This window comes from Myripristis murdjan, chromosome 18 (genome assembly GCF_902150065.1).
Source record: "Myripristis murdjan chromosome 18, fMyrMur1.1, whole genome shotgun sequence".
NCBI classification, from domain to species: domain Eukaryota; kingdom Metazoa; phylum Chordata; class Actinopteri; order Holocentriformes; family Holocentridae; genus Myripristis; species Myripristis murdjan.
In genome coordinates, this window is record NC_043997.1 from 26,905,337 (window position 1) to 26,928,038 (window position 22,702).

At 47.3% G+C, this 22,702-nt stretch overlaps 8 non-coding genes and 1 pseudogene across 8 annotated transcripts; 5 read left to right on the forward strand and 4 right to left on the reverse strand.

Annotated features, from left to right (window-relative positions):
- The first annotated feature begins 47 nt into the window (after positions 1-47).
- On the forward strand, positions 48-211 carry LOC115377155 (U1 spliceosomal RNA). The gene has a single exon (XR_003929911.1). It is a non-coding gene; the product is annotated as a U1 spliceosomal RNA (small nuclear RNA).
- Positions 212-2,754: 2,543 nt separating this feature from the next.
- On the reverse strand, positions 2,755-2,945 carry LOC115377177 (U2 spliceosomal RNA). Its single transcript, XR_003929930.1, has one exon. It is a non-coding gene; the product is annotated as a U2 spliceosomal RNA (small nuclear RNA).
- A 2,188-nt stretch (positions 2,946-5,133) lies between these two features.
- On the forward strand, positions 5,134-5,297 carry LOC115377156 (U1 spliceosomal RNA). Its single transcript, XR_003929912.1, has one exon. It is a non-coding gene; the product is annotated as a U1 spliceosomal RNA (small nuclear RNA).
- Positions 5,298-7,836: 2,539 nt separating this feature from the next.
- On the reverse strand, positions 7,837-8,026 carry LOC115377186 (U2 spliceosomal RNA). The gene has a single exon (XR_003929938.1). It is a non-coding gene; the product is annotated as a U2 spliceosomal RNA (small nuclear RNA).
- A 2,186-nt stretch (positions 8,027-10,212) lies between these two features.
- LOC115377157 (U1 spliceosomal RNA) lies at positions 10,213-10,376 on the forward strand. Its single transcript, XR_003929913.1, has one exon. It is a non-coding gene; the product is annotated as a U1 spliceosomal RNA (small nuclear RNA).
- A 2,542-nt stretch (positions 10,377-12,918) lies between these two features.
- LOC115377178 (U2 spliceosomal RNA) lies at positions 12,919-13,109 on the reverse strand. The gene has a single exon (XR_003929931.1). It is a non-coding gene; the product is annotated as a U2 spliceosomal RNA (small nuclear RNA).
- Positions 13,110-15,290: 2,181 nt separating this feature from the next.
- LOC115377158 (U1 spliceosomal RNA) lies at positions 15,291-15,454 on the forward strand. Its single transcript, XR_003929914.1, has one exon. It is a non-coding gene; the product is annotated as a U1 spliceosomal RNA (small nuclear RNA).
- A 2,543-nt stretch (positions 15,455-17,997) lies between these two features.
- On the reverse strand, positions 17,998-18,188 carry LOC115377184 (U2 spliceosomal RNA). Its single transcript, XR_003929937.1, has one exon. It is a non-coding gene; the product is annotated as a U2 spliceosomal RNA (small nuclear RNA).
- Positions 18,189-20,325: 2,137 nt separating this feature from the next.
- Positions 20,326-20,457, forward strand: LOC115377172 (uncharacterized; annotated as a pseudogene).
- The last annotated feature ends 2,245 nt before the right edge of the window (positions 20,458-22,702 follow it).

Consider the following 22,702-nt stretch of genomic DNA (forward strand, 5'->3'; position numbering starts at 1 on the left):
TGGTGTGTGTGTGTGAAGGGGGCTCCAGCGTGCGTGTCGGTGACTTCATACTTACCTGGCAGGGGAGATACCATGATCAAGAAGGTGGTTCACCCAGGGCGAGGCTCAGCCATTGCACTCCGGCTGTGCTGACCCCTGCGAATTCCCCAAATGTGGGAATCTCGACTGCATAATTTATGGTAGTGGGGGACTGCGTCCGCGCTCTCCCCTGATCAGCGTGTCCAAAGACAACAGCCTTACAAATACACACGCCACGGCTTGCCCAATGCACGGCCTTATACGTCATGCTCGCTTGGGCAACAAACATCACTGCCCGTTTCACATTTCTCCTTCTATTTCTTATCATTCCACATGCTTGGACTATGTTCTTCTCTTAACCGTTTCATCAACCGCGTTTGCCTGCCAGTCACATACGCACAAGTCAAAACATGGATGACTGGACATTTCTCTTCAGCACAATCCTAGTTCCATCTTTAAACTGGAGCCCGTGCGATCAAGCTATTTGTCACTGAAAAGGATTGTTGAAGGTCAGCCCTGCATCAGCCTGTGATTGGTCCTCCTCACCGTCTGAACTAGCTCCGCCCTCTGCCCGCATCACCTCGTCCTCGCCCGAGCTCTCCGTTGATGAGGCTGTTGCAGGCCCCTCCCCTTCTCCCGCCTCACCCGCCTCCTCTACTCCAGTCACAGGATTTGGCGGGAGATTTGAACTTGCTTGGTCTTGTCTGCCGTTTCCTCCATTTTCATTTTGTTTGGCTGCCTTCAGTTTGTTGGCAAAAGACTTTGGGCAACCTCTGAAGAGGTGGTTTGACTCTGCACAGAGGTCGCACCTCCTGCCATTGGAGCACTCCTCCAAGGTGTGCCCACTTTCCTGGCCATTGCTGGATGGGGACTTTGTCAACCTTACAAGAAGAACAGCCTCTCCAGCCAGAAGCTATGAGCCCTGTGATATTCATCATCTATGATGACATGATGGTTTATGATGTCATAAGGGGGCTTTGTTGGCAGCTGTGAGCCCTGCGACATCATCATCATCTATGATGACATGATGGTTTATGATGTCATAGGGGGCTTTGTTGGAACACTGGTGCTTTTGTGTTTATTCAAGCTTTACAACGGCGGCGAATGGAGGCCTGCTGGAGTGGGTGATGTCACAGCCTTCTGACCAATCAGCTCTCAGTATTCAGTGATGACCTCATCTCCGAGGTCAGGCAGAGCCTATATAGGCGGGGGCCTCTCCTCACCTCATTTGGTCACGTGCACAACTCCTCCCACTCTCTGTAGCGCTTTAAAAATGGCAGGCCGCATGGGGACCCTCCAAGCACAGTTCCAAGCGCCATCCTCATCCCTCACTTTGGTAGTGATGTGGAAAACTTCGGTCCAAATCAGGCCAGATTGACTTCAAAAACTTCTTAGACTTGGTACCAAAAACACTAATAAAATAAGTCTTGGAGGCTTCAAAATTAAGACTGAAACGAGGCAGCGTCTCAAGCAGGCAGGTTTATTTTCATTCGAGATCTCAAAATGGAAACAAACAGTGAGTCGATCACAAAAGATAGACGACTGACTTTCTTTGTTTGTGCACTTGATTTTATACCCTCCCAACCACCGTGTCATCGATTCTGTTCATAACAAAGAGATCATACATGATCACAAGAGTAGATGTGCCAGTGTAAGGCTTTCTGGTAAGACAAGAATTTTTAATTGGGCCAGATGTACCTTAGGTTTGCAGATCTTGGACTCTGGCCGATGATTAGTGATCTTGTTTTTCTACACAAGGATGGCTGACTGGATACATTCTAATTAGGTAAGACCTTGATATGCCTTTAGGCATGGCAGTTGTGGTCAGTGCAGGCTTGTTCTCTTACAGAATGTTACTTGACCTGTGTGAGCCTTGACGTCATCATAGTGAGAAAGCATCACCTAAGTGCTTATGCTCTTGCTTCAAAGCAATGCTTAAGCCTTGATGTTTCTAGACTAATGCTGACTCCTGTCCTTCATTATGAGCTCTCTCTCTCTTCTTTAATACCCTCTGCAGTGTTGATTTTTTTAGGCTCAGAATTACCTCTACAGTAGCCTGGCCTTTAACCGTGCAATATCTACCCGGCCACAGACAAATGTCCTCTGCATTCACCGTCTCATTGAACATTCTGACAATAACTGTTTTAGAAGCATTGTCAGTCAGTTTCTCCACAATGAAAGCAGCAAACTGGGTTTTGGCATTTTCAAATCGTGCCCAGAAGTCCCTCCAAAGGGCAGCAGATCTAAAGCTGACATCAAAACCTTTATTAAATGGCAGTGACAGTATACAGTTCAAGTCGTTTGGAGTAAAGTTTAGGGCTTTCTGGAGGAGCTTCCGGCAGAGATCGAGTCACGACATCACTTGCTCGGCCCGGTCACGGTATTAGTCCGGCAGAGTACAGGGACAGAAGTCCTCTGGGCCACTGAAAGTTGAAAGACTTTCCAACAGGAATGTGTGGAATTTCCTCCCAAGAGCTGGTAATAACCAATGCCACAGGAAGGCAAGGATTTTTACCACCAAGAAGAGGCGATCGCAGAGAAATATTGTACACAAAGCTTTTGGCTGTGTATGCGATGTTGACGGCAAGCATAAGCGCTTGAGATGTAAAGCGTAAGCCCCTGCATACCACACGTCCCGTTGGCAGTGGCTGCAAGTCCAAAGTTATGGGCCGATGTGTGTTTGCAGCTGGAGAAAGAGCTGGGGCGAGCGTAAGCTGTTATTGCACATGGTGAGGGAGGGGGTGCACCGTTCCTGGAGATACTGCAATACCGGGTCGATGCGTGGAGTGGACGGAGCAAGCCCCTATTCCATCTCCCTGTTCCAGAAATCCATTTAATATATGGTCCCCGGGTAGGGGACGTATCAGATATTAAACTGATAAGAACAGATACTACACTTGATCTTAGCCAAAAGGCCGAGAAGCGATAACTCTCACACCCTCAGAGGGAAGCGCCCCTCTCCCGGACAGGTCACTCCCACGGACGGTTTGGACCTCCCGCCACACACTTGAACCACACGTCAGCAAATGGCACACAAAGCACAGCCACTAGCCAAGGACTAACGGGTCATATCATTGCAGGAAAAGAAAGCATTTGGCCAACGCATCTTCTGGACCCCTGCGCATCTCGTGGTGCGTTAAGGTCCAGTCGGAAAATAGGAACCTCTGGGGAGTCAAAGTGGAGCACTGAACCACCAGATCCCAGGGAAAGCTGTAAATATGGGACGCAGATCAAAGCGGACTGTGAATCCCACGACAAGCAGGTGAAGACGGTGCCTTTTCACAAGCCAACAGCTCACCTCCCACAAATCAAACGCAGCTGTATATGCCTCTGGTGGACAATGGAGCCAACTGCCAAACATCTCTCTTCACAGGAGATGCTGAGGTCCCCGCCCCCTTCAATGTAGAGGGTGATGTATTGTGTTGCCCCCCCACATTCATAACCACCACCCCAAAAATTGCACTAAACCAGCTGTTTTAGTCAAACCTCTGCTACGGGGAAAACGTAGGCCAAATGGGAAAACGCTGGGACGGTATCTGTTTTAAGGACCATGACCTCTCCACCGCATGTCAGTTTTCTCCATTTCCATGATGACTAGATCCGTACTCTTAAATCAAGTCAAATGTCAGAACCAAACAACTAATCACATTCATAAACATTCATCCTCGCTTAAAGGCAGTCAAACTATTGTTTCAGGGATACGACGGCTCCAGCACTTTCCACCCAGCAGCCACACGCTGACTGGACTCTGCCCAGCGGCACAACTGGCCCAGTCTGCTTTTTCCTCCAGGCTTTTCTAAGCAGACACAAATGGCTGAGCAGCCACAGCTGGAAGTCCATCCTCGTAGCAAACAGCAACAACTTCACCATTTTCCATGCAACAAATTGTGTGTAAGTTGTACTGTGTTTCTTGCAGTCCTTCTTTGCATAATGTTTGTTACTTGCTGGGATCCACGGGCACCGTCCATGGCTCTGTTCAACTCCATCACTGATCGTGGGATTCCATTTACAGTGCATGATGGGAAATCAAGCACTGACATTATTCCAACTAGAACAATAAGAACAGCACTGGTGCCTTGAAATAGAATGCTAGTGTAAAGACAGTGTGTTGGAGCGCTGTTTGAAAAAATGAACAGTGTGAATCTACAATTGTTTTCTTGGGTGCTTTCATGCAGCAATGCTGCATTGCATGATGGGAAGTAGAATCAAGGCATTTGATCACAATTCAACCTTCTCTTTCAAAATTATTTTCATTGATTTTTCCATGGATGCATGTTCATATCAACTGACAGGGTAAACAGGATTTAATCCAATACATCCACAAAGTTGTGAGGTACAATAATAATAATGATATTACCAAGATTATATAGAATCAAACTATTCCAAAACAGTGCAAGTAGAATATAACATGAAAAATAACCGTACATGAGAAGGAAAAAACAACAACAACAACAACAGAGGAATGAAATGAAACTGAAATAATAACAATAATTAGAAGAAAAAAAAAGATATAAATGAAAGACAGGCAAGAGACACACGGACAGACAGACAAGGAGGGAACACATAGAGGAAGGGAAAGATTGGGGGTGGGGGGTCCAGTTGCACGTTGAATTGTTCTTACTCAGGGAAAGATTGGGGATGGGGGTCCAGTTGCACGTTGAATTGTTCTTACTCAGCCAGGGTTCACGACGTTGTTACTGGTCAGCTGGTAGTCCATCACTCTACTTGTAGTCCATCTAGTTGCTTAACAAATCCAATAAGGTCATCCCATGTCTTGTGAAAGTTCTGAAGAGCACCATTAACATTATACCTGATCTTGTCTAGCTTGAGATTGCACATGATACTCTTGATGAGATGTGTGTGGGTGGGTGCACAATTCAAACTTCTCAAGGAAATAATTGCAACTCTTAGTGAGCCTTGGAAAAGCAGGGATGTAGAGTGGATGTGAAGTGATGTTCCAGGCTGTGTGTGTGTGTGTGTGTGTGTGTGTGTGTGTGTGTGTGTGTGTGTGTGTGTGTGTGTGTGTGGTTTTGTTCCACTGTGCCAGTGTGAGCACCATGAGACAGAGTGGTGTGTGTGTGTGAAGGGGGCTCCAGCGTGCGTGTCGGTGACTTCATACTTACCTGGCAGGGGAGATACCATGATCAAGAAGGTGGTTCACCCAGGGCGAGGCTCAGCCATTGCACTCCGGCTGTGCTGACCCCTGCGAATTCCCCAAATGTGGGAATCTCGACTGCATAATTTATGGTAGTGGGGGACTGCGTCCGCGCTCTCCCCTGATCAGCGTGTCCAAAGACAACAGCCTTACAAATACACACGCCACGGCTTGCCCAATGCACGGCCTTATACGTCATGCTCGCTTGGGCAACAAACATCACTGCCCGTTTCACATTTCTCCTTCTATTTCTTATCATTCCACATGCTTGGACTATGTTCTTCTCTTAACCGTTTCATCAACCGCGTTTGCCTGCCAGTCACATACGCACAAGTCAAAACATGGATGACTGGACATTTCTCTTCAGCACAATCCTAGTTCCATCTTTAAACTGGAGCCCGTGCGATCAAGCTATTTGTCACTGAAAAGGATTGTTGAAGGTCAGCCCTGCATCAGCCTGTGATTGGTCCTCCTCACCGTCTGAACTAGCTCCGCCCTCTGCCCGCATCACCTCGTCCTCGCCCGAGCTCTCCGTTGATGAGGCTGTTGCAGGCCCCTCCCCTTCTCCCGCCTCACCCGCCTCCTCTACTCCAGTCACAGGATTTGGCGGGAGATTTGAACTTGCTTGGTCTTGTCTGCCGTTTCCTCCATTTTCATTTTGTTTGGCTGCCTTCAGTTTGTTGGCAAAAGACTTTGGGCAACCTCTGAAGAGGTGGTTTGACTCTGCACAGAGGTCGCACCTCCTGCCATTGGAGCACTCCTCCAAGGTGTGCCCACTTTCCTGGCCATTGCTGGATGGGGACTTTGTCAACCTTACAAGAAGAACAGCCTCTCCAGCCAGAAGCTATGAGCCCTGTGATATTCATCATCTATGATGACATGATGGTTTATGATGTCATAAGGGGGCTTTGTTGGCAGCTGTGAGCCCTCCGACATCATCATCATCTATGATGACATGATGGTTTATGATGTCATAGGGGGCTTTGTTGGAACACTGGTGCTTTTGTGTTTATTCAAGCTTTACAACGGCGGCGAATGGAGGCCTGCTGGAGTGGGTGATGTCACAGCCTTCTGACCAATCAGCTCTCAGTATTCAGTGATGACCTCATCTCCGAGGTCAGGCAGAGCCTATATAGGCGGGGGCCTCTCCTCACCTCATTTGGTCACGTGCACAACTCCTCCCACTCTCTGTAGCGCTTTAAAAATGGCAGGCCGCATGGGGACCCTCCAAGCACAGTTCCAAGCGCCATCCTCATCCCTCACTTTGGTAGTGATGTGGAAAACTTCGGTCCAAATCAGGCCAGATTGACTTCAAAAACTTCTTAGACTTGGTACCAAAAACACTAATAAAATAAGTCTTGGAGGCTTCAAAATTAAGACTGAAACGAGGCAGCGTCTCAAGCAGGCAGGTTTATTTTCATTCGAGATCTCAAAATGGAAACAAACAGTGAGTCGATCACAAAAGATAGACGACTGACTTTCTTTGTTTGTGCACTTGATTTATACCCTCCCAACCACCGTGTCATCGATTCTGTTCATAACAAAGAGATCATACATGATCACAAGAGTAGATGTGCCAGTGTAAGGCTTTCTGGTAAGACAAGAATTTTTAATTGGGCCAGATGTACCTTAGGTTTGCAGATCTTGGACTCTGGCCGATGATTAGTGATCTTGTTTTTCTACACAAGGATGGCTGACTGGATACATTCTAATTAGGTAAGACCTTGATATGCCTTTAGGCATGGCAGTTGTGGTCAGTGCAGGCTTGTTCTCTTACAGAATGTTACTTGACCTGTGTGAGCCTTGACGTCATCATAGTGAGAAAGCATCACCTAAGTGCTTATGCTCTTGCTTCAAAGCAATGCTTAAGCCTTGATGTTTCTAGACTAATGCTGACTCCTGTCCTTCATTATGAGCTCTCTCTCTCTTCTTTAATACCCTCTGCAGTGTTGATTTTTTTAGGCTCAGAATTACCTCTACAGTAGCCTGGCCTTTAACCGTGCAATATCTACCCGGCCACAGACAAATGTCCTCTGCATTCACCGTCTCATTGAACATTCTGACAATAACTGTTTTAGAAGCATTGTCAGTCAGTTTCTCCACAATGAAAGCAGCAAACTGGGTTTTGGCATTTTCAAATCGTGCCCAGAAGTCCCTCCAAAGGGCAGCAGATCTAAAGCTGACATCAAAACCTTTATTAAATGGCAGTGACAGTATACAGTTCAAGTCGTTTGGAGTAAAGTTTAGGGCTTTCTGGAGGAGCTTCCGGCAGAGATCGAGTCACGACATCACTTGCTCGGCCCGGTCACGGTATTAGTCCGGCAGAGTACAGGGACAGAAGTCCTCTGGGCCACTGAAAGTTGAAAGACTTTCCAACAGGAATGTGTGGAATTTCCTCCCAAGAGCTGGTAATAACCAATGCCACAGGAAGGCAAGGATTTTACCACCAAGAAGAGGCGATCGCAGAGAAATATTGTACACAAAGCTTTTGGCTGTGTATGCGATGTTGACGGCAAGCATAAGCGCTTGAGATTAAAGCGTAAGCCCCTGCATACCACACGTCCCGTTGGCAGTGGCTGCAAGTCCAAAGTTATGGGCCGATGTGTGTTTGCAGCTGGAGAAAGAGCTGGGGCGAGCGTAAGCTGTTATTGCACATGGTGAGGGGGGGGTGCACCGTTCCTGGAGATACTGCAATACCGGGTCGATGCGTGGAGTGGACGGAGCAAGCCCCTATTCCATCTCCCTGTTCCAGAAATCCATTAATATGTGGTCCCCGGGTAGGGGACGTATCAGATATTAAACTGATAAGAACAGATACTACACTTGATCTTAGCCAAAAGGCCGAGAAGCGATAACTCTCACACGCTCAGAGGGAAGCGCCCCTCTCCCGGACAGGTCACTCCCACGGACGGTTTGGACCTCCCGCCACACACTTGAACCACACGTCAGCAAATGGCACACAAAGCACAGCCACTAGCCAAGGACTAACGGGTCATATCATTGCAGGAAAAGAAAGCATTTGGCCAACGCATCTTCTGGACCCCTGCGCATCTCGTGGTGCGTTAAGGTCCAGTCGGAAAATAGGAACCTCTGGGGAGTCAAAGTGGAGCACTGAACCACCAGATCCCAGGGAAAGCTGTAAATATGGGACGCAGATCAAAGCGGACTGTGAATCCCACGACAAGCAGGTGAAGACGGTGCCTTTTCACAAGCCAACAGCTCACCTCCCACAAATCAAACGCAGCTGTATATGCCTCTGGTGGACAATGGAGCCAACTGCCAAACATCTCTCTTCACAGGAGATGCTGAGGTCCCCGCCCCCTTCAATGTAGAGGGTGATGTATTGTGTTGCCCCCCCACATTCATAACCACCACCCCAAAAATTGCACTAAACCAGCTGTTTTAGTCAAACCTCTGCTACGGGGAAAACGTAGGCCAAATGGGAAAACGCTGGGACGGTATCTGTTTTAAGGACCATGACCTCTCCACCGCATGTCAGTTTTCTCCATTTCCATGATGACTAGATCCGTACTCTTAAATCAAGTCAAATGTCAGAACCAAACAACTAATCACATTCATAAACATTCATCCTCGCTTAAAGGCAGTCAAACTATTGTTTCAGGGATACGACGGCTCCAGCACTTTCCACCCAGCAGCCACACGCTGACTGGACTCTGCCCAGCGGCACAACTGGCCCAGTCTGCTTTTTCCTCCAGGCTTTTCTAAGCAGACACAAATGGCTGAGCAGCCACAGCTGGAAGTCCATCCTCGTAGCAAACAGCAACAACTTCACCATTTTCCATGCAACAAATTGTGTGTAAGTTGTACTGTGTTTCTTGCAGTCCTTCTTTGCATAATGTTTGTTACTTGCTGGGATCCACGGGCACCGTCCATGGCTCTGTTCAACTCCATCACTGATCGTGGGATTCCATTTACAGTGCATGATGGGAAATCAAGCACTGACATTATTCCAACTAGAACAATAAGAACAGCACTGGTGCCTTGAAATAGAATGCTAGTGTAAAGACAGTGTGTTGGAGCGCTGTTTGAAAAAATGAACAGTGTGAATCTACAATTGTTTTCTTGGGTGCTTTCATGCAGCAATGCTGCATTGCATGATGGGAAGTAGAATCAAGGCATTTGATCACAATTCAACCTTCTCTTTCAAAATTATTTTCATTGATTTTTCCATGGATGCATGTTCATATCAACTGACAGGGTAAACAGGATTTAATCCAATACATCCACAAAGTTGTGAGGTACAATAATAATAATGATATTACCAAGATTATATAGAATCAAACTATTCCAAAACAGTGCAAGTAGAATATAACATGAAAAATAACCGTACATGAGAAGGAAAAAACAACAACAACAACAACAGAGGAATGAAATGAAACTGAAATAATAACAATAATTAGAAGAAAAAAAAAGATATAAATGAAAGACAGGCAAGAGACACACGGACAGACAGACAAGGAGGGAACACATAGAGGAAGGGAAAGATTGGGGGTGGGGGGTCCAGTTGCACGTTGAATTGTTCTTACTCAGGGAAAGATTGGGGATGGGGGTCCAGTTGCACGTTGAATTGTTCTTACTCAGCCAGGGTTCACGACGTTGTTACTGGTCAGCTGGTAGTCCATCACTCTACTTGTAGTCCATCTAGTTGCTTAACAAATCCAATAAGGTCATCCCATGTCTTGTGAAAGTTCTGAAGAGCACCATTAACATTATACCTGATCTTGTCTAGCTTGAGATTGCACATGATACTCTTGATGAGATGTGTGTGGGTGGGTGCACAATTCAAACTTCTCAAGGAAATAATTGCAACTCTTAGTGAGCCTTGGAAAAGCAGGGATGTAGAGTGGATGTGAAGTGATGTTCCAGGCTGTGTGTGTGTGTGTGTGTGTGTGTGTGTGTGTGTGTGTGTGTGTGTGTGTGTGTGTGTGTGGTTTTGTTCCACTGTGCCAGTGTGAGCACCATGAGACAGAGTGGTGTGTGTGTGTGAAGGGGGCTCCAGCGTGCGTGTCGGTGACTTCATACTTACCTGGCAGGGGAGATACCATGATCAAGAAGGTGGTTCACCCAGGGCGAGGCTCAGCCATTGCACTCCGGCTGTGCTGACCCCTGCGAATTCCCCAAATGTGGGAATCTCGACTGCATAATTTATGGTAGTGGGGGACTGCGTCCGCGCTCTCCCCTGATCAGCGTGTCCAAAGACAACAGCCTTACAAATACACACGCCACGGCTTGCCCAATGCACGGCCTTATACGTCATGCTCGCTTGGGCAACAAACATCACTGCCCGTTTCACATTTCTCCTTCTATTTCTTATCATTCCACATGCTTGGACTATGTTCTTCTCTTAACCGTTTCATCAACCGCGTTTGCCTGCCAGTCACATACGCACAAGTCAAAACATGGATGACTGGACATTTCTCTTCAGCACAATCCTAGTTCCATCTTTAAACTGGAGCCCGTGCGATCAAGCTATTTGTCACTGAAAAGGATTGTTGAAGGTCAGCCCTGCATCAGCCTGTGATTGGTCCTCCTCACCGTCTGAACTAGCTCCGCCCTCTGCCCGCATCACCTCGTCCTCGCCCGAGCTCTCCGTTGATGAGGCTGTTGCAGGCCCCTCCCCTTCTCCCGCCTCACCCGCCTCCTCTACTCCAGTCACAGGATTTGGCGGGAGATTTGAACTTGCTTGGTCTTGTCTGCCGTTTCCTCCATTTTCATTTTGTTTGGCTGCCTTCAGTTTGTTGGCAAAAGACTTTGGGCAACCTCTGAAGAGGTGGTTTGACTCTGCACAGAGGTCGCACCTCCTGCCATTGGAGCACTCCTCCAAGGTGTGCCCACTTTCCTGGCCATTGCTGGATGGGGACTTTGTCAACCTTACAAGAAGAACAGCCTCTCCAGCCAGAAGCTATGAGCCCTGTGATATTCATCATCTATGATGACATGATGGTTTATGATGTCATAAGGGGGCTTTGTTGGCAGCTGTGAGCCCTGCGACATCATCATCATCTATGATGACATGATGGTTTATGATGTCATAGGGGGCTTTGTTGGAACACTGGTGCTTTTGTGTTTATTCAAGCTTTACAACGGCGGCGAATGGAGGCCTGCTGGAGTGGGTGATGTCACAGCCTTCTGACCAATCAGCTCTCAGTATTCAGTGATGACCTCATCTCCGAGGTCAGGCAGAGCCTATATAGGCGGGGGCCTCTCCTCACCTCATTTGGTCACGTGCACAACTCCTCCCACTCTCTGTAGCGCTTTAAAAATGGCAGGCCGCATGGGGACCCTCCAAGCACAGTTCCAAGCGCCATCCTCATCCCTCACTTTGGTAGTGATGTGGAAAACTTCGGTCCAAATCAGGCCAGATTGACTTCAAAAACTTCTTAGACTTGGTACCAAAAACACTAATAAAATAAGTCTTGGAGGCTTCAAAATTAAGACTGAAACGAGGCAGCGTCTCAAGCAGGCAGGTTTATTTTCATTCGAGATCTCAAAATGGAAACAAACAGTGAGTCGATCACAAAAGATAGACGACTGACTTTCTTTGTTTGTGCACTTGATTTTATACCCTCCCAACCACCGTGTCATCGATTCTGTTCATAACAAAGAGATCATACATGATCACAAGAGTAGATGTGCCAGTGTAAGGCTTTCTGGTAAGACAAGAATTTTTAATTGGGCCAGATGTACCTTAGGTTTGCAGATCTTGGACTCTGGCCGATGATTAGTGATCTTGTTTTTCTACACAAGGATGGCTGACTGGATACATTCTAATTAGGTAAGACCTTGATATGCCTTTAGGCATGGCAGTTGTGGTCAGTGCAGGCTTGTTCTCTTACAGAATGTTACTTGACCTGTGTGAGCCTTGACGTCATCATAGTGAGAAAGCATCACCTAAGTGCTTATGCTCTTGCTTCAAAGCAATGCTTAAGCCTTGATGTTTCTAGACTAATGCTGACTCCTGTCCTTCATTATGAGCTCTCTCTCTCTTCTTTAATACCCTCTGCAGTGTTGATTTTTTTAGGCTCAGAATTACCTCTACAGTAGCCTGGCCTTTAACCGTGCAATATCTACCCGGCCACAGACAAATGTCCTCTGCATTCACCGTCTCATTGAACATTCTGACAATAACTGTTTTAGAAGCATTGTCAGTCAGTTTCTCCACAATGAAAGCAGCAAACTGGGTTTTGGCATTTCAAATCGTGCCCAGAAGTCCCTCCAAAGGGCAGCAGATCTAAAGCTGACATCAAAACCTTTATTAAATGGCAGTGACAGTATACAGTTCAAGTCGTTTGGAGTAAAGTTTAGGGCTTTCTGGAGGAGCTTCCGGCAGAGATCGAGTCACGACATCACTTGCTCGGCCCGGTCACGGTATTAGTCCGGCAGAGTACAGGGACAGAAGTCCTCTGGGCCACTGAAAGTTGAAAGACTTTCCAACAGGAATGTGTGGAATTTCCTCCCAAGAGCTGGTAATAACCAATGCCACAGGAAGGCAAGGATTTTTACCACCAAGAAGAGGCGATCGCAGAGAAATATTGTACACAAAGCTTTTGGCTGTGTATGCGATGTTGACGGCAAGCATGAGCGCTTGAGATGTAAAGCGTAAGCCCCTGCATACCACACGTCCCGTTGGCAGTGGCTGCAAGTCCAAAGTTATGGGCCGATGTGTGTTTGCAGCTGGAGAAAGAGCTGGGGCGAGCGTAAGCTGTTATTGCACATGGTGAGGGAGGGGGTGCACCGTTCCTGGAGATACTGCAATACCGGGTCGATGCGTGGAGTGGACGGAGCAAGCCCCTATTCCATCTCCCTGTTCCAGAAATCCATTTAATATATGGTCCCCGGGTAGGGGACGTATCAGATATTAAACTGATAAGAACAGATACTACACTTGATCTTAGCCAAAAGGCCGAGAAGCGATAACTCTCACACCCTCAGAGGGAAGCGCCCCTCTCCCGGACAGGTCACTCCCACGGACGGTTTGGACCTCCCGCCACACACTTGAACCACACGTCAGCAAATGGCACACAAAGCACAGCCACTAGCCAAGGACTAACGGGTCATATCATTGCAGGAAAAGAAAGCATTTGGCCAACGCATCTTCTGGACCCCTGCGCATCTCGTGGTGCGTTAAGGTCCAGTCGGAAAATAGGAACCTCTGGGGAGTCAAAGTGGAGCACTGAACCACCAGATCCCAGGGAAAGCTGTAAATATGGGACGCAGATCAAAGCGGACTGTGAATCCCACGACAAGCAGGTGAAGACGGTGCCTTTTCACAAGCCAACAGCTCACCTCCCACAAATCAAACGCAGCTGTATATGCCTCTGGTGGACAATGGAGCCAACTGCCAAACATCTCTCTTCACAGGAAATGCTGAGGTCCCCGCCCCCTTCAATGTAGAGGGTGATGTATTGTGTTGCCCCCCCACATTCATAACCACCACCCCAAAAATTGCACTAAACCAGCTGTTTTAGTCAAACCTCTGCTACGGGGAAAACGTAGGCCAAATGGGAAAACGCTGGGACGGTATCTGTTTTAAGGACCATGACCTCTCCACCGCATGTCAGTTTTCTCCATTTCCATGATGACTAGATCCGTACTCTTAAATCAAGTCAAATGTCAGAACCAAACAACTAATCACATTCATAAACATTCATCCTCGCTTAAAGGCAGTCAAACTATTGTTTCAGGGATACGACGGCTCCAGCACTTTCCACCCAGCAGCCACACGCTGACTGGACTCTGCCCAGCGGCACAACTGGCCCAGTCTGCTTTTTCCTCCAGGCTTTTCTAAGCAGACACAAATGGCTGAGCAGCCACAGCTGGAAGTCCATCCTCGTAGCAAACAGCAACAACTTCACCATTTTCCATGCAACAAATTGTGTGTAAGTTGTACTGTGTTTCTTGCAGTCCTTCTTTGCATAATGTTTGTTACTTGCTGGGATCCACGGGCACCGTCCATGGCTCTGTTCAACTCCATCACTGATCGTGGGATTCCATTTACAGTGCATGATGGGAAATCAAGCACTGACATTATTCCAACTAGAACAATAAGAACAGCACTGGTGCCTTGAAATAGAATGCTAGTGTAAAGACAGTGTGTTGGAGCGCTGTTTGAAAAAATGAACAGTGTGAATCTACAATTGTTTTCTTGGGTGCTTTCATGCAGCAATGCTGCATTGCATGATGGGAAGTAGAATCAAGGCATTTGATCACAATTCAACCTTCTCTTTCAAAATTATTTTCATTGATTTTTCCATGGATGCATGTTCATATCAACTGACAGGGTAAACAGGATTTAATCCAATACATCCACAAAGTTGTGAGGTACAATAATAATAATGATATTACCAAGATTATATAGAATCAAACTATTCCAAAACAGTGCAAGTAGAATATAACATGAAAAATAACCGTACATGAGAAGGAAAAAAACAACAACAACAACAACAGAGGAATGAAATGAAACTGAAATAATAACAATAATTAGAAGAAAAAAAAAGATATAAATGAAAGACAGGCAAGAGACACACGGACAGACAGACAAGGAGGGAACACATAGAGGAAGGGAAAGATTGGGGGTGGGGGGTCCAGTTGCACGTTGAATTGTTCTTACTCAGGGAAAGATTGGGGATGGGGGTCCAGTTGCACGTTGAATTGTTCTTACTCAGCCAGGGTTCACGACGTTGTTACTGGTCAGCTGGTAGTCCATCACTCTACTTGTAGTCCATCTAGTTGCTTAACAAATCCAATAAGGTCATCCCATGTCTTGTGAAAGTTCTGAAGAGCACCATTAACATTATACCTGATCTTGTCTAGCTTGAGATTGCACATGATACTCTTGATGAGATGTGTGTGGGTGGGTGCACAATTCAAACTTCTCAAGGAAATAATTGCAACTCTTAGTGAGTCTTGGAAAAGCAGGGATGTAGAGTGGATGTGAAGTGATGTTCCAGGCTGTGTGTGTGTGTGTGTGTGTGTGTGTGTGTGTGTGTGTGTGTGTGTGTGTGTGTGGTTTTGTTCCACTGTGCCAGTGTGAGCACCATGAGACAGAGTGGTGTGTGTGTGTGAAGGGGGCTCCAGCGTGCGTGTCGGTGACTTCATACTTACCTGGCAGGGGAGATACCATGATCAAGAAGGTGGTTCACCCAGGGCGAGGCTCAGCCATTGCACTCCGGCTGTGCTGACCCCTGCGAATTCCCCAAATGTGGGAATCTCGACTGCATAATTTATGGTAGTGGGGGACTGCGTCCGCGCTCTCCCCTGATCAGCGTGTCCAAAGACAACAGCCTTACAAATACACACGCCACGGCTTGCCCAATGCACGGCCTTATACGTCATGCTCGCTTGGGCAACAAACATCACTGCCCGTTTCACATTTCTCCTTCTATTTCTTATCATTCCACATGCTTGGACTATGTTCTTCTCTTAACCGTTTCATCAACCGCGTTTGCCTGCCAGTCACATACGCACAAGTCAAAACATGGATGACTGGACATTTCTCTTCAGCACAATCCTAGTTCCATCTTTAAACTGGAGCCCGTGCGATCAAGCTATTTGTCACTGAAAAGGATTGTTGAAGGTCAGCCCTGCATCAGCCTGTGATTGGTCCTCCTCACCGTCTGAACTAGCTCCGCCCTCTGCCCGCATCACCTCGTCCTCGCCCGAGCTCTCCGTTGATGAGGCTGTTGCAGGCCCCTCCCCTTCTCCCGCCTCACCCGCCTCCTCTACTCCAGTCACAGGATTTGGCGGGAGATTTGAACTTGCTTGGTCTTGTCTGCCGTTTCCTCCATTTTCATTTTGTTTGGCTGCCTTCAGTTTGTTGGCAAAAGACTTTGGGCAACCTCTGAAGAGGTGGTTTGACTCTGCACAGAGGTCGCACCTCCTGCCATTGGAGCACTCCTCCAAGGTGTGCCCACTTTCCTGGCCATTGCTGGATGGGGACTTTGTCAACCTTACAAGAAGAACAGCCTCTCCAGCCAGAAGCTATGAGCCCTGTGATATTCATCATCTATGATGACATGATGGTTTATGATGTCATAAGGGGGCTTTGTTGGCAGCTGTGAGCCCTGCGACATCATCATCATCTATGATGACATGATGGTTTATGATGTCATAGGGGGCTTTGTTGGAACACTGGTGCTTTTGTGTTTATTCAAGCTTTACAACGGCGGCGAATGGAGGCCTGCTGGAGTGGGTGATGTCACAGCCTTCTGACCAATCAGCTCTCAGTATTCAGTGATGACCTCATCTCCGAGGTCAGGCAGAGCCTATATAGGCGGGGGCCTCTCCTCACCTCATTTGGTCACGTGCACAACTCCTCCCACTCTCTGTAGCGCTTTAAAAATGGCAGGCCGCATGGGGACCCTCCAAGCACAGTTCCAAGCGCCATCCTCATCCCTCACTTTGGTAGTGATGTGGAAAACTTCGGTCCAAATCAGGCCAGATTGACTTCAAAAACTTCTTAGACTTGGTACCAAAAACACTAATAAAATAAGTCTTGGAGGCTTCACAATTAAGACTGAAACGAGGCAGCGTCTCAAGCAGGCAGGTTTATTTTCATTCGAGATCTCAAAATGGAAACAAACAGTGAGTCGATCACAAAAGATAGACGACTGACTTTCTTTGTTTGTGCACTTGATTTTATACCCTCCCAACCACCGTGTCATCGATTCTGTTCATAACAAAGAGATCATACATGATCACAAGAGTAGATGTGCCAGTGTAAGGCTTTCTGGTAAGACAAGAATTTTTAATTGGGCCAGATGTACCTTAGGTTTGCAGATCTTGGACTCTGGCCGATGATTAGTGATCTTGTTTTTCTACACAAGGGTGGCTGACTGGATACATTCTAATTAGGTAAGACCTTGATATGCCTTTAGGCATGGCAGTTGTGGTCAGTGCAGGCTTGTTCTCTTACAGAATGTTACTTGACCTGTGTGAGCCTTGACGTCATCATAGTGAGAAAGCATCACCTAAGTGCTTATGCTCTTGCTTCAAAGCAATGCTTAAGCCTTGATGTTTCTAGACTAATGCTGACTCCTGTCCTTCATTATGAGCTCTCTCTCTCTTCTTTAATACCCTCTGCAGTGTTGATTTTTTTAGGCTCAGAATTACCTCTACAGTAGCCTGGCCTTTAACCGTGCAATATCTACCCGGCCACAGACAAATGTCCTCTGCATTCACCGTCTCATTGAACATTCTGACAATAACTGTTTTAGAAGCATTGTCAGTCAGTTTCTCCACAATGAAAGCAGCAAACTGGGTTTTGGCATTTTCAAATCGTGCCCAGAAGTCCCTCCAAAGGGCAGCAGATCTAAAGCTGACATCAAAACCTTTATTAAATGGCAGTGACAGTATACAGTTCAAGTCGTTTGGAGTAAAGTTTAGGGCTTTCTGGAGGAGCTTCCGGCAGAGATCGAGTCACGACATCACTTGCTCGGCCCAGTCACGGTATTAGTCCGGCAGAGTACAGGGACAGAAGTCCTCTGGGCCACTGAAAGTTGAAAGACTTTCCAACAGGAATGTGTGGAATTTCCTCCCAAGAGCTGGTAATAACCAATGCCACAGGAAGGCAAGGATTTTTACCACCAAGAAGAGGCGATCGCAGAGAAATATTGTACACAAAGCTTTTGGCTGTGTATGCGATGTTGACGGCAAGCATAAGCGCTTGAGATGTAAAGCGTAAGCCCCTGCATACCACACGTCCCGTTGGCAGTGGCTGCAAGTCCAAAGTTATGGGCCGATGTGTGTTTGCAGCTGGAGAAAGAGCTGGGGCGAGCGTAAGCTGTTATTGCACATGGTGAGGGAGGGGGTGCACCGTTCCTGGAGATACTGCAATACCGGGTTGATGCGTGGAGTGGACGGAGCAAGCCCCTATTCCATCTCCCTGTTCCAGAAATCCATTTAATATATGGTCCCCGGGTAGGGGACGTATCAGATATTAAACTGATAAGAACAGATACTACACTTGATCTTAGCCAAAAGGCCGAGAAGCGATAACTCTCACACCCTCAGAGGGAAGCGCCCCTCTCCCGGACAGGTCACTCCCACGGACGGTTTGGACCTCCCGCCACACACTTGAACCACACGTCAGCAAATGGCACACAAAGCACAGCCACTAGCCAAGGACTAACGGGTCATATCATTGCAGGAAAAGAAAGCATTTGGCCAACGCATCTTCTGGACCCCTGCGCATCTCGTGGTGCGTTAAGGTCCAGTCGGAAAATAGGAACCTCTGGGGAGTCAAAGTGGAGCACTGAACCACCAGATCCCAGGGAAAGCTGTAAATATGGGACGCAGATCAAAGCGGACTGTGAATCCCACGACAAGCAGGTGAAGACGGTGCCTTTTCACAAGCCAACAGCTCACCTCCCACAAATCAAACGCAGCTGTATATGCCTCTGGTGGACAATGGAGCCAACTGCCAAACATCTCTCTTCACAGGAGATGCTGAGGTCCCCGCCCCCTTCAATGTAGAGGGTGATGTATTGTGTTGCCCCCCCACATTCATAACCACCACCCCAAAAATTGCACTAAACCAGCTGTTTTAGTCAAACCTCTGCTACGGGGAAAACGTAGGCCAAATGGGAAAACGCTGGGACGGTATCTGTTTTAAGGACCATGACCTCTCCACCGCATGTCAGTTTTCTCCATTTCCATGATGACTAGATCCGTACTCTTAAATCAAGTCAAATGTCAGAACCAAACAACTAATCTCATTCATAAACATTCATCCTCGCTTAAAGGCAGTCAAACTATTGTTTCAGGGATACGACGGCTCCAGCACTTTCCACCCAGCAGCCACACGCTGACTGGACTCTGCCCAGCGGCACAACTGGCCCAGTCTGCTTTTTCCTCCAGGCTTTTCTAAGCAGACACAAATGGCTGAGCAGCCACAGCTGGAAGTCCATCCTCGTAGCAAACAGCAACAACTTCACCATTTTCCATGCAACAAATTGTGTGTAAGTTGTACTGTGTTTCTTGCAGTCCTTCTTTGCATAATGTTTGTTACTTGCTGGGATCCACGGGCACCGTCCATGGCTCTGTTCAACTCCATCACTGATCGTGGGATTCCATTTACAGTGCATGATGGGAAATCAAGCACTGACATTATTCCAGTAGAACAATAAGAACAGCACTGGTGCCTTGAAATAGAATGCTAGTGTAAAGACAGTGTGTTGGAGCGCTGTTTGAAAAAATGAACAGTGTGAATCTACAATTGTTTTCTTGGGTGCTTTCATGCAGCAATGCTGCATTGCATGATGGGAAGTAGAATCAAGGCATTTGATCACAATTCAACCTTCTCTTTCAAAATTATTTTCATTGATTTTTCCATGGATGCATGTTCATATCAACTGACAGGGTAAACAGGATTTAATCCAATACATCCACAAAGTTGTGAGGTACAATAATAATAATGATATTACCAAGATTATATAGAATCAAACTATTCCAAAACAGTGCAAGTAGAATATAACATGAAAAATAACCGTACATGAGAAGGAAAAAAAAAACAACAACAACAACGACAGAGGAATGAAATGAAACTGAAATAATAACAATAATTAGAAGAAAAAAAAGATATAAATGAAAGACAGGCAAGAGACACACGGACAGACAGACAAGGAGGGAACACATAGAGGAAGGGAAAGATTGCGGGTGGGGGGTCCAGTTGCACGTTGAATTGTTCTTACTCAGGGAAAGATTGGGGATGGGGGGTCTTCTTACTCAGCCAGGGTTCACGACGTTGTTACTGGTCAGCTGGTAGTCCATCACTCTACTTGTAGTCCATCTAGTTGCTTAACAAATCCAATAAGGTCATCCCATGTCTTGTGAAAGTTCTGAAGAGCACCATTAACATTATACCTGATCTTGTCTAGCTTGAGATTGCACATGATACTCTTGATGAGATGTGTGTGGGTGGGTGCACAATTCAAACTTCTCAAGGAAATAATTGCAACTCTTAGTGAGCCTTGGAAAAGCAGGGATGTAGAGTGGATGTGAAGTGATGTTCCAGGCTGTGTGTGTGTGTGTGTGTGTGTGTGTGGTTTTGTTCCACTGTGCCAGTGTGAGCACCATGAGACAGAGTGGTGTGTGTGTGTGAAGGGGGCTCCAGCGTGCGTGTCGGTGACTTCATACTTACCTGGCAGGGGAGATACCATGATCAAGAAGGTGGTTCACCCAGTTCTAGTCTTTGAGTACAGTCTTTGCTGTTGCCGTGCGGTGTATGGGGCACAAGTGAAGAACATTGTTGGAGGTTGTCTTTCCAGAGGGGCTGGTTCTCCGGCCTTGTCCTCTGGTTACCATCATGGCAGCAGTGCAAACCCAAAATAGGCGGAACGCTGTCCGTTTTGAACTCCAAGGAGACCTTGAGATGGACCGTCTACAATTCTCAAGAAATGTCCTACAATCGGAATTAGGGTTTTCAGCTTCTCACCTGGATTATATCTTCGCCCTGCCAGGAAAAAAGGTGTTTGAGGTCATTTTTTCGACCTTTGCTAGTTTTGAGCAGTGTGTGGACAGATTCAGACAAAAACAAGCCAACAGTCTCAGGCTTGAGAATATAACTCTCATCCCATTGTCTGAAAGAGACGCTAGATCTGTCACAGTAATCATGTTTTCAGAGAACATCACGACTGAAGACATCCAAACCTGGCTTTCATACAAGTGTACTGTTCTGAGAGGAATGGAGCTCAGGGACCAAGATGGCATCCGGACTGGGGCACGGCGTTTTTACGTCAAGTTGAAGAGGGACCAGAGCACTGGACAGCTGCATCATCTGCCATCCACCATCCAGCTGGGGCGGGTCAGAGGCAGTGTCTTCTACCAAGGGCAGCCCAAGGTGTGCAGAAGGTGTGGTTCACTGGGTCACCTAGCTGCTGAGTGCAAAAACATTTTTTGCAAGAACTGTAAAAACTCTAACCATGAGACTAGGGATTGCGACCAGCCCATGAGGTGCAATCTCTGTGGGGACAACACACATACCTTCAGGGGATGCCCAAAGTCCTACGCCAACAAGACAAGGCAGCCAGAGCTGTTCCAGGCAGACGAACCAGCACCAGCACCAGTACATGACCAGGCTCCAGAGCAGGAACAGCAGACCAGGCAGGAAGGGGCGACATCTAACATCCAGCAAGCCGAGCTAGCCCAGGATGGCCAAGGAGGGGAACTTTCAACCAGTACAGGGTCCTCAACACCAGCAGTGGAGTCAATCCAAGCTCAACCCAGCCAGGGGGAGCCTCCCATTGAGAGCGGGCGGCTAGACTGGAGTGACACCCCAGTTGACATGGGCGAAGATGAGGAAGACAGCAGCCAGTTGGACCTGCCACCGGCACAACACCAGGCCCCGGCAAACTCCACCGTCATCGCTACAAGCGACTGCAGAGACCTCCTAGACAACTTGCTGGCAGATCTACAGGCAACCCCGGAAGGCCGCCCCGAGTCTTTCGGGTCGAGGGGCAGACCTGAGGGGGCCGGGGGACCACTCCAGCCCATGGCTCCATTCATCGATGGCCCTGCGCAACAACAACCTTCTCCACTGAAGCGCTCGCAGCCAGAGACATCAGAAGAGTCCATCACCCTGGGCTCTCAGGTATGGCCTTCTCCATCATCCGCTTCTGCTTCCTTCTTGGATCCTGAGTGTCTGACTGCCTTCTCCACTGCCACACAAATGAACGTGACAGAGGGGGAGAGCACTCAGTACCAAAATAAGAAAAGGAGAAGGCGTAAGGGTGGAAAGCGAAGCCCCGACACCGACCCCCCCAGAGTGTGAACCCCCCAAGTATACCCCATGACTAACATATCAATCGCCTCCCTCAACACTAGAGGCCTGAATGACCCTGTAAAGTGTGTATCTGCTTTTGACTTTTTACATTCAGAGGGCAGTAACATCTGTCTATTACAGGAGTGTAACATCCCTTACAAGGACAATTATAAAGTGTATGAGGAAAGATGGAGTCATGGGCAGTCAGTATGGTCTGGGGACAACAAAAACAGGTCATCAGGGGTGGCTGTGTTGTTCAAAGGGTGGGGGTATAATATCCAAAGAGTACAGCAAGTGATATATGGGAGGCTTTTATGTGTAGATGTAGAATGGAACAATGTCAGGCTGAGGATAATTAATGTTTACTGCCCAGCAGATCTACAAGAGCGCATAGATACCTTAAAAGCCATTCAGCCTCTGTTACTGTGTGACAGCGAGGTTGTCTTGGGGGGAGATTTTAACTGTTTGGTAGACTCTAAAGACAGAATGACAACCAGTACAGTGAGGCTAGACTCCAGCTCAGTGTCACTAAAAAACATCATAAGTGACTTCAAACTGACAGATACTTTCCGTACAATACACCCCAGACAACCCGGATACACATGGACAAATGGCAGAATATATTCCAGAATAGACTTTTTACTTACCTCTAAAGGTTTGCAGGTTTCAGATGCCTCAGTTACACCAGTCTTTTTTTCAGACCATTCTAAAGTTGCCTGCTCTCTGGTCCTGGCGGACAGAAACAAAAG